The 16,894-nt window shown below is 34.6% G+C and overlaps 1 protein-coding gene across 2 annotated transcripts in view; it reads right to left on the bottom strand.

Moving 5' to 3' along the window:
* The window catches only part of Stim (stromal interaction molecule), a 124,542-nt gene that overhangs the window by 80,694 nt on the left and 26,954 nt on the right, over positions 1–16,894 (bottom strand). The window lies entirely within an intron of this gene.

The raw sequence follows: 16,894 nt of genomic DNA, 5'->3' as shown, positions 1-16,894 counted from the left end.
CCACCACTGGTTGAGAACCGATTTCGGTCGAAAACGTTATAGTGAGAGATTATTTATCATTATTTAACCTCGACCGACGTAACAATATGAGTTATCAATCTCGGATTATAAGTACACACTAGTACACAGTTGTGCACACTAGAGATTCCAATCCCGGGATCCCGAGCTATTTTCGATACCTATGAATCCCGGGATTGATAAACATAATTCCGAAACTTTCGGGACTGACTTTTTTTATCAAGTTTTATGGAAAATAAAATAAAAACGAAAAAATAACAGAAAATATACTTTTAATAACAAATAACTACATTAGAAATAAACTGAGTTTGAATGAAGTTTGATTTACACCCATGTGTGAGTTGCCGATTCATTTTATTTTTTCACATAAATTAATAAAAATGAGAAAGATTGGAAAAAAACAATGCTTCGCACTATTAAAAAAGTAACTCCACCATGATCTCATACGTTTTACGGCAGTTTCATATTTGGCTGACTAATTAGATTTATGAAGCGGAAAGGCCATAAGTACACCATGATTTGCTTTACTATTTTAAATCTCGCTAACCCATTCATTAAGTCTTTACTATCAGAAACAGCAATCTCATATTAAATTCACATTATTATTTATATTACAACATTATTAACTCCATTAAACTTATGTAATCCCAAGATAAAACGTATACAATATTAACAATAAATGTCTTAAATAGTATTAATTATACTAGATTTATTTTTTACCGAATTTATTAATGTTATTTGTAGATATAAAAATTTCATATTAACAATGGAAAAAATGCCAATCCCGGGATTGTCAAATTGTAATCCCGAAATCCCGGGATCAGAATTTTGGCTCGGGATTGGATTCCCTAGTGCACACCATTCACCGTCGTGGAGATTTCCTCCTTTCGACGATGGCAGCATAACTTCGAAGGCCGCTGTTCGCCAGTTGCGCCATGGTTTATCTCCTGAGGGTTACAGAGACGTAGCGAGTGGTGAAGGGAAAAGTCTATATATTTGACATGTTTTCGAAGGTGAGATAATATTATTGGCCCGAAGTGTTGTGTCTTCTTAAATATGTAAGTATGCAATTATTAGCGCAATAATATTCATTCGGAACTCTCTGCTCACTGCTTACGAAAAGATCCACAATCGCCAGTCGATGCAAATATATGAATTTACAAATGCACGATCCATTGTGGTTAACAGTTGTGTATTGAACAATGGTTTTTTCGTTTACTAAATCCAAACTAACCGCAATTTCTTGTCGTTATTTTTGTGGCGGGATACATATGCATTTGAATGTTTTCTTTATCGAGTGCAATCACATATTTTTTGTAATGTCTTTGTAATTTAAATTGCAATCAAAAAGCATGAAAACAATGCCTCGCGGAGTTAGGAAGTTTGCCTCTGAACTGGCACTGAGGCATTTGCAACTTTGGAATTCTTTTCATCAAATGTCATGGAAACTTGTCCAGGCAAATTAAAATCATTTAAATGTTTCAGCTAATGAACTAAAAACCTAGTTCAATATTATTACGATACAGTAAGAATATAAATCAATGATTACCGCTTTTATTTCTTTGATATTTCAATTAACAAAGGCTCTGAACAACTCTGAAGATTTGATAATTAAACTAGACACCTACTAAGTAAGTATATATTTAGAGATATATAATATTATATATCTTTTTATCTATTATGGTTTAAAAAATATACCTATACATTATATAAAACAAGTCACCTAAACTCATCCTCGTGCATGTAGAATATATAAATCTCCGACGTGATTTGGTTGACATGTCAATTTTAACTCTGCATCTTGAGAGAACAAATAACCGATACTTCCGGTGGTCTAAAGACGAGGTTATTAGGTTCAAAGTCGCTAACATCCATTTTTTTATTTTTTCAAATATATATATATATATATTTCCAGAATAAATCCAGTCTCGTTTTTTAAATAAACAGAATTAAACTGGATACTATTTTTAAACATGATTTTTAATTAATTTTAATGACATTTTTCATTTCGTTATTCGCTTATTGGAACCGTTTACTAATATATTTAATTATAAAAAATACTCTAATTGCAGTCCTAAACATGCTTGATGGTTTTTGCGATTTTCGCAAAATGCGGAATATGGAAGTTACCGTCTTTGAAATTAAAATTCCCATATTTTTTATGAAATATATCACCATGTGGACGAGGCATTAATCAACGGAATTAGATGCAGCCTCGATAGTAAATGAGCGTCATATTGCACAAATCAGGATGCAAGGTAATAAAGCAAGGTGACACGACTTAGTTCAGCTAAAATGTCGATTCAAATTCACTTCCTACAACGAATCAAATCGTGCAAACTGCAAGTGTTCAAATGTATCAAAATGAATAATGGCTCAAACAAAATAATACAAGCAGTGGTGTTAAATTATAATGAAATGCTTATTCAAACTTCGAGCGTGGATTCCGGTGCCCAAAATAGCTGTAGACGACATAGGTAATTAATGAGATAATGTAGTTTTTTTGTAAATATTAAAAAAAAAGTGACACACTTTTGAGGTATAGGAAGCATTGTAGTAGTCAGTCTATCGTTTCGAGTGCTTGCTTCTGACGTTTGAAAATGGGTCGTACATTCTTACAGTCTTTGAACATTTTAATGCCTCGTAAAAAATCACACCTACGAATACAATTTACAACAAACTCGTCACTTAATCATAACTACTCTGTTTTTAAGAAACAATTGTTTTATACACTATTCTCGGTGGCAGGAGAATAATGTTTGTTTGATGAAAATCAAGGCCTGTTGATAACGATTAGTGATATTAGTCAGTGCCGGCCCAGAGGCCCTATTATTCCAGGGGGCCGATGATTCATGAGGTTACATGTAAATTGTACGTATTAGATTTCACCGTACCACAGTTCACCGTCAACTGTCTTACCGAAAAGAGATGGCCATATAGCATTTAATTTACAAAATAACGCGATGTTAGTGAAGTATTGCAGACAGTAGGTAATGTTCAAATTTTGTTAAATTCAATAAGAAAAATAATTTGATAGGTATTGATTTCTATAGAATATCTGATAATAACGCTGTCATTATTAACAAATATTTGACAGGTACAACTTGATACTTATGAGCACCTACCAGAATTTCATATAAATAATACGATATTAATTAATTTCTAATTTATTTTTATTTTCTTCCGTCTTCTCCCTTGTATGTCGGTGGTTTTTATTACGTATTTTTAAGTGTGTTATTTAGACATGAATACTATACGGATACGGCCTTCTATTTCTGATGGAACATCCCACGGTGAAGTGTGATACGGCCAACTGCATACGTAGACAGATACCTGACACCTGGTATAGGTAAATCATTCTACAGTGGCACCATAGGCGATTCGCGCGTTTATTCGTGTATTGAATTCCTTGCGACAGTGCCTATTTCAATGCTAGCAAACAATACCACTACAACTGCAAGCCGCATTTGCCGTACCCATGGTTCAACTGTATAACGATTAACCTATACCTGCGGGTCTATTCTATACAAAAGGCTGCTTTCGTCCGCTAAAATCGCTAACTAGGGTATATTTGTATCAAATTATTAACACGCATTGTAACAATTACAATTAGCTGGTATTAATTGTTGCAATAAATGCTATATTTTAACGGCATGCTCCCTGCCTGTGCTAAAATTTAGAGCATGAGCGATAGAGAGAGAGAGACAGTTTCGACTGATTAACTGATCACAATACAATTACAATTATAATAGGTATTTCAATATAAAATGTATGTCATAAATACTAACACATTATCACGTTAGCACGTTAGCGGTCGATAGTCGCCTTTTGTATAGAATAGACCCGCTGACACGGATTCGTGAAAGGCATCTTGGTAAAGTGAAGGAATGAAAATATAAATAAACCTGTAGTATTTATTATTATTTATATTTTCATTTCTTGTAATTGCAAGGGTTAAAGTCTGGGATTCAATTCAGTAGGAGCAGAGCCTTAGACTATAGATACATCGTAGAGCATTATTTTTTCTATTTGATGTAACATATTTTTCCATTTGTCCGTAAAAGAAAATGTCATCTAACGTGAAATACAATATTTTCGTACGCCATCCATGATTCTATAATGTAGAACTATTGACTGATATTCATTAGATGGAATTGCAATTGATTATATAGCCCAAATTATAGTAAAAACGAACACGTCGACCGTGTTTAGGGAAAAGGGCGTAACCCTCACAGAACAAATTTTACAGGAGGGGCAAAAAACGTTTTTTGAATGATTGTGATTCAATATTTAAAAAAAAAATATGCACAGACATTGTGTGCATGATGATTGATGATTTGGTGTAATATTTTTTATCTAATAATAATTAAAGAAGTTATTACACAAAAATCATTACAATTGAGGGTAAATGCTTTTTTCCTTCAATTAAAACTTAATTAAAGCGCAATTAATAACCCATAGCTTACGGGCCGCACAAAATTGTGTTTTTGCTAATTACTTTTCAAATGCAAATAATAACGTGTATTTAGTTGTATACATTGTTAATATCTAATAAAAGCACTTTTAGAAAAATCTTTTTCCTAAACAGTCGACGTTATTTATATCATATAAATATGATATTGGTTGATTTTACAACGTTTTTATTACTCGTAGGACGATTCTTATTTGTCCGGTACAAATCTTGCAATCGATTTTTAACTAACTTCCCGACTAGCTAGACATTTGAAACTTTTCGAATATATCAGAACACGATGCCAATGCATTATTTTAATACTTTTAGCCATCTTTAAGTAGAATTGAATTCATTTTCAGTCAATTCTGTTTTGTATGAAAAGTTATTTCGGAAGAAATCCGTAATCCAATCCACTATTATTGGTTGCTTACTGGGTCGTCCTAGCAACTAAATTATTAATAAGTATATACGTGCGTTACTATGGAAATCAAAATGACATTTCAGTATTCAGTATTTCTATATTTGTTTGTTTGTTTTTTATTTACTTCATATCAAGTACAAGTGTGAGCATATTGAGCATAATAATTCAACAGAAAATTTAAAAACGTTGTATATAAAAAGTTCTTTTTATCTTGTAATTATTTATCATTAATTTGTCCTTGCATAGTAAAAAATATAACTCTGATGTGGCGTAATTTTGATCGCTCTTTATTAAAATTGTGCTTGTATGGTACTACGATTATAATAATTATCAAACGTAGTTCAGTACTTATTGCTAAGTTAACTATCTTTTAATGTTAATTAGTAAAATTCACTATTATTACGGCTGGTTAAAGCCCTAATGCGTTGCCCAGGGCCCGCAAAGGAAATGCGATAAAGTCTACGTGAATAGGGATTGCAATACCGAATGAATATATCAGTACCGGTATTTCGGTATTTTTTATTGAATACCGGTATTCTTCGAAACTTATTTTCGAAAAAAAGTACCTATCAATATAACTATTAAAATCTATTTAATATACTATTTTTTGCAATCTACCTACATTTATTATGTTGACTTTTATAAATATGTAGGAATAGATCATAATATTTTAGAACTGCTATTTTTTACAAATACTTACTAGTCCGGGTACAGGAAAATCTCTCTCAGATTCAACGTTTGTTGGATATACTATCAACGTTGGATCAATAGTTATAGAATATTAGAATATATTTGGCACGAATGTTTTCTTTCTCAAAATATGTTAATTCTTTGCGACAATTCTATAAGAATATTTGAGGGATTTTGTTTTATGTTATTTAACTTTTGTTGGTTTCAGCCCAATATATTTGCGTTGTGGCGGCATAAAACTTAAAAAAATAACATTGAATTCATTTTCGAGAACATAAACGTGTATGCTTTCTTAATACCAAAAATATCGGTATCGATAAATAATTTAATACCGGTTTTGAAATACCGGTATTGCAATCCCTATACGTGAAATCAACAATACAAATGTCCTACTTCTTCATTTATTTGCTATTCTAGATCACTAGAATTACTCAACATCAATTCACCACGGGAAATATCTTAGCATTACTTTAAAGATTGATTATTGTTAATTATACGCTCCGTGCTAATGACCCCCATATTCTGAAGTGGGCCCCCAGGCCAGGAACTTTAGTGGGGGCCCCATCTATCGCAAGGTTAAAGCCAGTGTGATACTCTATAGTAGCGTTTCCCAAATTCTACAAGTAAATGATCATTTGAGTACAATATCAATCATCATATCAAATTGCGCCGCACAATTACATATTTTAAAATTTTAATACACTTCGAAAATACGAATATAAAGCTTGACGAAACCCACAGCAGGCCCTTATAAAACTGGATATATTTGGAAGAAAGACGTTGAGAAGAGTCTTCGGAGCCGCATGTGGAGACCAAGGTACAACCACGAACCCCACGCGTTGTTTAGTGATCCCCGTATCATACATATGAAACTGGCGCGAGGGTGGACACCCAAGAACCCACCAAAGACTCCATATTACAGATGGAAAAGGGACGGTCGGAAGAAATAGACTGAGATAGTTGGACAGAGAAGCAATAAACACAATACCATCTCTGAGGCAAGGCAGTGGCAGAAAGAAGCTTGTGGCAGAGAGAAAGCAGTAAAAGGGTAAAAAGAGAATTCTAAAAAAGATTCGAGGCGAAGACCACCGTAAACTGTGATAAAAATAAACAATACGTAGATTTGATTCAGCCACGAAGTTTGAACCTACTCATATGCTAACGTAGGTATAAGGGTTCTTTCAAAACCAACGATGCTTTAATCAAATCATTTCTGACGCACTGGATTAGCCAGTTCCTCACCGGCCATGGCAACTTCGCCGCCAGACTCCACGAGTTTGGCTTGATAGTAGATGGGCCGGGTTGTACCTGCGGGCATGACCACCAAGATATTGAACACATCCTCTGGGATTGCCCGCTTATGGAACTCGAACGACCGGAGCTGTTTGCCAGGGTCCGTCCTCACACGGTCCCAATTGGACATGGAGATCTGATAGCAACCGAGGCCAACTTTGCGACATTCGAGAAATTTGCAGCGTCGTATGGGAAGCGGGATAGTCCGTCCCGACTCCTCTGTAGACTCATCCATTTCAATTCGTGACACTCAGTATGCTGGTACACAGGGCGCATAACGTCAGCGGACAGCAGAGCCAGCCCAAAAAGCAAAAAAAAATTCTTTCTTAACTTTCTTCTTTAATACTACGGTGCATGGTTGCAGCATCAGTCCCGTGCGGCTCCGTCTCGCGACGGAATCAGCACTTAAAATCACTTCTTTCAGACACGTTTAAAGCGTCATGGAAAGCGGCCGTGCATATCCACGGCTGTGCATATATGACGGGTGGTGGTGGGAACTTTAACGTATGTCCCGTCCCGCACTCTTCAAAAATGTTTACATTGGATTGTAAAATAGACGAAACTTAATTCAATACAGTATTTATTTAACACTGGTCACTGCCCTAGGTCAGGAATAGTCTAAACTCTGCATTGGCTCGGGCCTAGGTGAATAAAATCAGTCAAGGTTTATCTGGAATCGCCTTGATCGTGCAGTGGGAAACATTCAGACGTGTGAATAAATTTAAAGATATGTGTATTTTAATGAAAAACGTCGTCAAAGGCGCGGATATGTCACGCTGACGTGGCTTAGTGAGTAGCGTTTGACCGGTGAGGTGTCTAGGTCAAAAATATTTTATTAGTAGGTAGGACTGGACCACAGAAGCGTGCACATGTTTGTAAATATGAGGAAAAAGTTTGTAATTTGGACGTCGTGTCGAGGAGTGGTTACTGGAAAAAGATAAATGATAGGTAACCCAAATGAATGTTGCACACTTGCATAGTGTTATTTACAGGATTTAAGTAGGTTCGCACAATTATTGACAAGGAATACAACATAAATAAAACTGTTGACAATTTCATTTATGAGTTTAACTTGTATTTTTAAATAAATAATTACACGAAACATCATTATTACAATACCCGAACGGATGTGAATTTTTTTTTAAGTTATACTTCTTTTCGCGCACAGTTACGACAGTATGAAAATAGCTGCGAATCAGTCAGCTGTATACGAACGCAAGTTTGAGAGTAGAATTGTTCCGTTGCCTAGGCAACGAATATATTATTGTCGGCCATTTGCAATTCCTTACGAAAACAAACGATTAAACGTGTGACAGTTGTTACTTTAAAAATAAAAACAACGAGAAATAACAAGATAATTAAGAGCTAGTCGAAGAATATAGGTTATCACAAGTCTTGTTTTTGTTTTGTTACGACAAAGAAGTATAACTTCTGACGCGCGTACATAAGTACACGCAACGATTTTTTTTAAATGAACGGTGTTATAAACATAGCACATAAGAGGGCTCGCACATCAGAACTCGCCGCTTGCGTCTTACGACGAATTCGTCGATGTGACGTCATCGTAAACCAAGAAACAAACGTTATCAAATGGAGCTTCGCAGATTGGCCTGTGCAACTGCGACGCTGCGACGCTCCTGTATGCGTTTACTAGAGCCTGCATGTCGATATCGAAAAATGTCGACCCCGCGCATGCGCACAGCCGCAAAATCGGCCATTTCTGTCTCTGTCTCTGTCTACACTGCCATTGCTCGCTCATGGCTGGCACCGCGTTTGACGTTTGTTCATACAATCAACACAATAAAAATGGCAGACGAGAGGCTTCTCCTTAAATGTCTCCGGTACCAATACATAATAATCGCTGTTTCCGCGTCTGATGACATATTTGCGCAATGGCGTCGTCTAGCTAGAGTATATTTTGACGTTTCGGGAGATTACGAGTGAATGTCGATGTCGCTAGGCAGATGTGCGAGGTTGTGATCATGCAACATTCGCCGGCAGTCTCGGAAGTTTTGATTTATGGCCGTCAGGCACACAAGGCGAGTTGTGATGTGCGAGCCGGCTAAGCGTGAAGTTCGATAGTTTTGGCGGAAAATCGAAAGCGAGAGAAAACGATGGAATAGGCTTCATGTAGGAGCAAGCAGTCGAAAATAATAATAATAATTAAATTAATATACTATATGTAATTCGTGTGCAATAGAACAAATCGCAATCTGCGCAATTTCAAAGTAAAGTTGTTGCAATATAGTCATATAAGAGGTCACGTGTCCTGTTAAAGGTCACAAATTAAGAATCTGTCGTATCTTTGGTAGTTTACTCAGAACAATCTGTAGATTTTGTAGTAAAGGTGTATAAGCATGTTACTATGCCCAAACTCATCCTAAAAATCAGCATTTCATGATCATATAAAATAAAATAATACAGTAAAAAGGTATTATTGCAAACGTCGTCGTTTGAAAGTAAAAATAAAGACATGTTTTGGTATATCGGACGTCCGTGGTTATAGCATATTTTGAAATTATTATTGCATTACGATTATACCTTTAATTTTAATAATAAATGACACTATATTATAGTAAAATATTTCTTGCCCTAAACGTATTGGAGTTTCAAATTTGGAATTAAGCCAACAATAACACATTATAATTAACTATTTCTTTTATTCAACGAATAATTCACAAGATTTAAGAATGTATCATTCTAATTATTGAACGTATATAATTTTGAAAAACACATGATTTGGAAGAGCGCTGATGACTAGGTATTAAAATTGACCAATAGTTAAAAATTTGTCGCAATTAGTATGTCACTGCGTAGCATATTGGTAAATGCGACGGATGGGGCGTAACCTCGGGAGAGACAGGGTTCGATACCCCGTCAGGGTGGCTTACTTTTTTCAAATAAGATTTTATCTCTTGGTTATAATATACTCTCTCAGAAAGTGTTTTTCAAAATTATGTATGTTCCATAACACAAAATTCAAGAATGTAACATTCTAATTATTGAACATACATAATTTTGAAAACACTTCTGAGAAAATAAATTATAACCAATAGAAAAAAGTAAGACACCGCTGGAATCGAACCTGCATCTCTCGGGTTTCACGCCCACGCACATAGACCACTATGCTAAAAGTACTTAATTACGACAAATGTTGACTAATGGCTCTTATAGTACTCTCGGAGCGCTTTATAAATTGAGATACTATTGGCTTTTGTATTTTAAATCAAAGTTGGTATTACTTTAATTACTAACCGACGTCCCGGATCACTCCAAGATATTTTAGTGTTGTAGCTTCCTTGAACTTGCTAATAATTTTTAATTGTTTTCAAAATAATTTAGGTCCGATGGATTGGGACCCGATCCGCCTGGTACCAAATTTTTTTTTCCAATACGTATGTTTCTGATGTGTCCTAATTATATGTATGTTCAAAAAAAATGCTACATTGTTAAATTTTGTGTATTATTAATAGAATAAAACACGATTGAAGTTGAATACACCAGTCGTCCATACACGTGATGCAATGAATGTCCATCGGCAACGAAAAAGTATTAAATTCCTGAGTGTTTGTTGAGAAATTAATTAGATCGAAGTCAATCTCGACGTAGGCATGCTTTATTTTTCTTTTCTTTGGGTGCTCTCCAATTACTGGACGTTGAAAGTTATGTATGTTTACTCTGGCCATACCAAAATACAGGGTTTACAGAATAAAGTAGGTGATTGAACATGAAACCTCAAGTCGATTCATATTGAGGAAATGTCAAAACGACAGGACGGCGGGAAAAGCGCAAAAGCAACTAGATAGATCAAGAAAAAGATGGATTCAATCTGCCAAGGAGGCTTGAAGCAAGATTGAAAATCTGGAAACAAGTCATTGGAAGAGACCAAGTTCCGTCCTGGGATGGAGCGCCGAAAACGTGAAGAATATTAAATTTACGGGTGACGAAAAATACTTCGGTTTTTGTTTAGCACAGCAACAATTAATCATTCATCGGCTACCTGCGAAATAACAGATAGTGTTCTAATTGAGATTATGACCGAAGACATAACAACAAAGACAACATCAATCCTCATCAATAGTACTCAAATGAGCGGGTGGTCGATGGACCAAAAATCGTGGAAGGGGCTAAAAGAAGACGTCATCATAGAGATATACATATCTACGACAGAATAGATCGTGCATGGTTGGATTTCTGGAACCTAAAGGAAACGTTTGAAACGCAACTCCTAAGTGCCTGAGAAAACAGATTGGAATTTGTAGAGGTTTCGTATAACTCTACAACTGTCATGTTGTCTGTGGTCAATGATATACCTACCACAGAAAACAACGCAACGGAAATCAAACAGTTGTCCAGTGTTGCCATGTCTACTGAAATTTCAGTAGATCAACTGATATTTTTTGCCAATATACTGAATTTTTGATTTTTTTTCTAAATTCAAGAAATCTACTGATATTTGTGTTTCTCCATAATTGTAAATTAACTGATGATTCTTTTAATAATAAACTTGAAATGATTTACGCATGACCTTTTTTGATGTTATACACTTCTAAATTGACATAAAAAGCATTGTAACTCTACCCAAGAGCGCCATTTTACCCATTAATATCATCATTGTTTACAATAAATTAATATTATTAGTTATTGTTATTCTTATTAGTTTTAAATCATATCTAATAAACCATATTTTTCAAAATCTACTGATATTTTATGAAATCTACTGAATTTTTTGTCAAAATCTACTGACATTTTAAATTTTGACTTGGCAACACTGCAGTTGTCTTTCGGCCTTCCTACAATGTAGTCGACACGCCCAACTTTCTGCGTCTCCCAGTATCAAAATTCCAAATTATAGTGTAAACCTTTCAACCAAAACTAAAATTAATGTGACAGTCATTTTTTTGTGCCGTGTTTATCCTAAATTTATTACTACAATATAAAACCATGAAAATACCAACATCGTGTATAATTCAACAGTGTACCGAATATACCATGTCACGCATTACACACCAAGCAAGCTTCTACAACACGAACATTAACATCGGCGGTAAAAACAGCACATACGGTCACCCCGATAGATTGTATTAAATGTACCATTCTTACACCGGAATCCGGCTGGCATAAATAAAAATAAAACCATGAACCTGAGTCTCAGTTCAATAGAAACAGCGAATGTTTCGAAATCAGATTGTGTACGAGTTCGTTTTTGGTACATTTCACAATTGTTGGACGATCCAGTATTATTATATCATACATTTAGCGTGTATCCATAACTGTTACGAGTGGCCAAAACTGTCATTTTTACCGGTTAATAAGCAAAGAATGATTGATGAGCGATAATTATAGCTGACGAACCAGCATTTTCAGAACGTCACTGGCAACGGAATCGAGCAGAGAAGTCGGGAGTCGCGTGCGAAGACAGAAGGTGGGCGGAATGTTTAAATTTACAGGCAGACAGTCACAATCACAGTCACCGAGACAGAGAGCCATATTACAACGAAGCACGCGGGTTGCGAATTATTTTCTTAGTAAGTGAAACGACTGACTATTCAACCGGTGATTCAGTGATGCCACGCACCTGTCAAACGTCTCGGGATGCCCTTACTCTGTGCTCAAAATACATTGACAGTTCGTAGATTCAATCAAGGATAAATGATTAATACGTCGATATTCAACTGTTATTAGTTATCACAGAATATCTGGGCATAATAATAAATTAAGTGACGGGAGTTTTTCGATAAATTTAGGCAAATAATTTATTACTAGTAAAGCCAGCAGCTGGCGATAGCCATCTGCCTCGCTAGACCTTGCACGTCACTTGGCGTCCTAATTAATAATAGTATATTTTAATAAAATTATTAAATAAATCTAATAATCAGCAGATATGTAAAATTGAATTGACTTAATTGATTGATTAATAACGAATATAGGTACTATGTAACATGGATTATTTCGGTATTGTTTTAAAAATAGCTAGCAAGCCTAAGAAGTATATTGACACATATTCTCCAATATTACTTTACACGAAATTCAAGAAAATGTAGTTTAAAAAATATATCACTGTAAAATGTACTGTTTTATTTGTCTATAAGCATGCCTTTTACATGGAGCTAATAAAATAATCTGATAAAATGGCAAGCAATATGCGAATCATTATGTAGTTACTTACAATATAAAATAAGAGGAAACGTTATTGCAATTTGCACCCAGTGAAGCATTTTTTTTAGGGTGGAGAAAATGAATAGTTTCAAATTTTTCTGCCCTATAATAAATAACCATTTACGTCAATGTGACCTTATTAGATTTAAATGAAATCATCAAAGTGTATTGAATGTTATAAGTGCCGTGACAATACATTGAGAATGTGACTTTAAATATCAAGAAACCCACTGAAATGTATAGAGAACACGATTTTAAACATGGCATATATATTATATCAAATAGTTTTCTAACGTGTCCAATTCAAATGGTAGGTATACGAAGATGTACATAAATCGAAGTGACGGTGTTAAAAATCAATAGAGAGGCGTTTAGATAAAAAAATATTATGTTATCTAAGATATTTAAGGATAATAATTATACCGAATAATAGTTTTAAAACTAAGGTTTTTGTTAATCTCACGATACGATACGAACATTACGAACCCATCTCCAGAAAGACACATTAATATAACATTTTTTCTAAAGTTAAAACTAAACGTGGTTTGTATCTCCCTGGACATGACAGATAGAGAGCGCACGTTGTATTGATCTTATGTTTATTCTATCTTTCAAATAATTCCAAGTGCACTGCTAAAAACATTCATTAATACAAAGAATAGCTGTCAACACCAGCCACCTATTAATCTCACAAGTTTAAAACAATATAGGCCTCAGTACCTACCACATGATTTATGATAAGGTTGCTAATTACAACTAATCTACTATGCGGACAAAGATCTGAATACGCACTGTAAAAAAAATCTTGTTTGGTAATTAACATAGACATGAAAATACCAAGATTGAGATGTCAAATTTTGCGAGACAAACACATGAAAACTTTTGAAAGTCGATCATTCAAACACGGTTGAACTTTGTGCAGCAATCAATTTCCCATGCGCGTAGGTATAATATTGTAATACCTGTTATAACATTGTATAACATATAACCTGTTATATTGTTATAAGTTATACCTTGACAGATTGTATGCGATCGCACCAGCGCACAGCTTAGAGCAGGGATGGCAAATAGGATTTGATCGGCGTGCCATACGTTTAATACGTGGCGCATTCCTTTTTTGGTTGATATCACACACACGATATGATCAGACATGATAATCTAAATCATTTTTATTTAATATAAAAAAAAACAATTAGGTACATTGGTAACTATGTATATTGTTTATTGAATATAAAAAAAAATGATACACATAAAATGAAAGAAAGTAAGGAAATATAAAAACATTAAATTTATCACTCATAAACTATCAGGTTTTTTGTTTCATGTTATTCGCTTTTTATATCAGGCTGATATGTCGTTGAGTGAAGATTAATATGTGCTGCTGAATCATCCTTTGTCAACCCTTTTCTAGTCTTTGAATGTACATGATTCAATATAGAAAAAAAAATACATTCACCTGAGTATTTACGTGGACGAAAAATGGTCAACAACGAGATTGCTAGTTTTTTAACAGATACAAAAGTTTCAGGCATGCTTTTCCATGTTTTCAATTCGGCATTCCAATTCATCAATTTGAGAAAGCCGATGACATTCATATTCTTCAATACATTTTCACATGTTTACAAAATGTTCAGTCCAAATAGGATTAGATTGCAAATCAATAATTTCAGTACATTTCGCTATGATTTCATATTTTTCCGCTATAAAGAAAAATAAAAGAAATTCATTTTTTTGGCGTGCCGTCGAAAACTTTTAGCGGGCCAAGTTGGGCACACGTGCCACGTATTTGCCATCGCTGGCTTAGAGGCAACTCGTCTCACCCAGCTGAATAAGTATTGAAATATTGGCTAGCAACCGATCATCGTAATACAAAAATGAGAATTAAAATGGTACACGAATACGAATGGATATTGTAATATGCCAAGATCACTAATCATAATAAATACAAAAACTACTTTGATCCGTGTTTGATTAATGTATGCTTCAATATTTATCAAAATCCAAATATAAACGAAATCAGCATTTTCTTTCTCAGAAATTCGGAAACGACAGAATACTCAGAACTCATAAAATTCGGCGAGATCGCTAATAATTCGTCAAGACGAAAAGTTATATAAAAACACCCCCAAACACTTTTCTACGATGTACATTTTTTTAGAGACGCTGTCACTCATATGAGTATAATCAATTTTTCTTCTCACGTCAGTTTTAGAGAAACGCCTAAATTTTATCCATACATATCTTGTGTACTGTCTTGTCTGGGTCATTGTCTTTCAACATATATAAGGAGTGGATGCTCACGGGATGCTGATCGACCAGCACGTGTACTCAGAATTCTTTGGTGTCACAGTCGCAGTTTGTTGAATCATCGGAATTTACCATTGCTTAATCCGTTCATTATGTGGTTTATCGTCATCCAAGCAACGAACCCCTGCATACGGTCATTTAATCCCAAGTAATATCTCTTCATGAGGCATTCATTATTGGTGGACGCAGTGGCGGAATTACTCAGTACATATAAGAACCCACATTCACAATAAGATCGTGCCGCCTTTGGTTGCCTAATCCCCAAAGTGGAGGTTTCAGATCATTAACAAAAAAAAAATAGTTTTTTAAATATTGTATGAAGTACCGAACCGCCCCCAAATTTAAATAAAATATATTGTCACCACCTTACCATATGTGTACCAAAGTATGTAAAAATTAAGTGTAAAAACCTGACCTGACCTGAAAATCCGACCTACACAAAATCGGACAGAAAAGTTTTTAGCTAATATTTTTTCAGATCTCATACATACAACATTACCCAATCATTCCAATCCAATAGCAGGTTGTCGAAATATGTATTGAAGGCGACTCAAATGCATAATATTATGTTTAAGCCCTAAGGCGTAGATGCATGGAATGACAAGTTAGGTTAAATCGAAATAACATCAATATTACAACATAAAACAAAATACAATAACAGAATAAGTCATTTTTATAGCCATTTTCATCTATTTTTTCCCTATAATTAATTTTAAATTTTACAATTATCGTTAATCCACATGTCAAACAAAATACGTTCTAAAATTCGTGAAATTCTAAGCAGCTTCCCACAAAAAAACGCCTCTAAATTGCAAAAAAAAAACATTTATATTTTGCCGTAGGTACTAAACAATTTACAGATGACGTATTCGTTGCGATTATTTTGTAATTAGATACACGTACCCAGTGGTGATTATTTTATTTGACGTATGTTGTAGTTATAAACCTCAAATAATATACAAAGCACTAGTTAACGTAAACGCCGCCTTGTTGATCTCGCCGAATGATCAATCAAGGACCTGTATGCATGATTCTCTTTTGCACGGTTTTTACATGGTTATGATTTTGCAGAGCTCGAAATGTAACGAAGCGGACTGGAGCGCAGTTCCGGTTAGTATATTTACATTAGTACAATTTTTAGTAGATTTGCGTGGCAGATGTTCACGAAACTGACTGCATTTATCCGTCTAAGATATATAACGAATTAACGAGCACCTTTTTATATTTTCGGAGAAAAACTATCGAGTTTTTTCTTATTAATTCGCTTAACCCTGGATGTGAAATAATAAAGTAACGGGTTCTTAATTACACGATTAAAAATTAGGTGTATGCTAGGCCAGAGGTTCACAAAGTGTGTCCCGTGGGCCAATTATGTCAACCGTGACTTTTAGATAGATGTGTCCCGCGAGAGTTACGTTAAACCTGTAAGTATTATCTTTTATTCTTCATATCGAATATTAGAAATAACATTTAAAATTAAATATCCTCCGCCAAGAATGAATGGTCCAGAAAATTTGAGCCTAGATTGCAGGATTTAGTTTCAAACAAACAAT

The sequence above is a fragment of the Rhyacophila brunnea genome, unplaced genomic scaffold (genome assembly GCF_057557595.1).
Source record: "Rhyacophila brunnea isolate RB1 unplaced genomic scaffold, BYU_Rbru_1.0 scaffold_12, whole genome shotgun sequence".
NCBI classification, from domain to species: Eukaryota; Metazoa; Arthropoda; class Insecta; order Trichoptera; family Rhyacophilidae; genus Rhyacophila; species Rhyacophila brunnea.
This window is presented reverse-complemented; position numbering and strand designations above follow the sequence as displayed.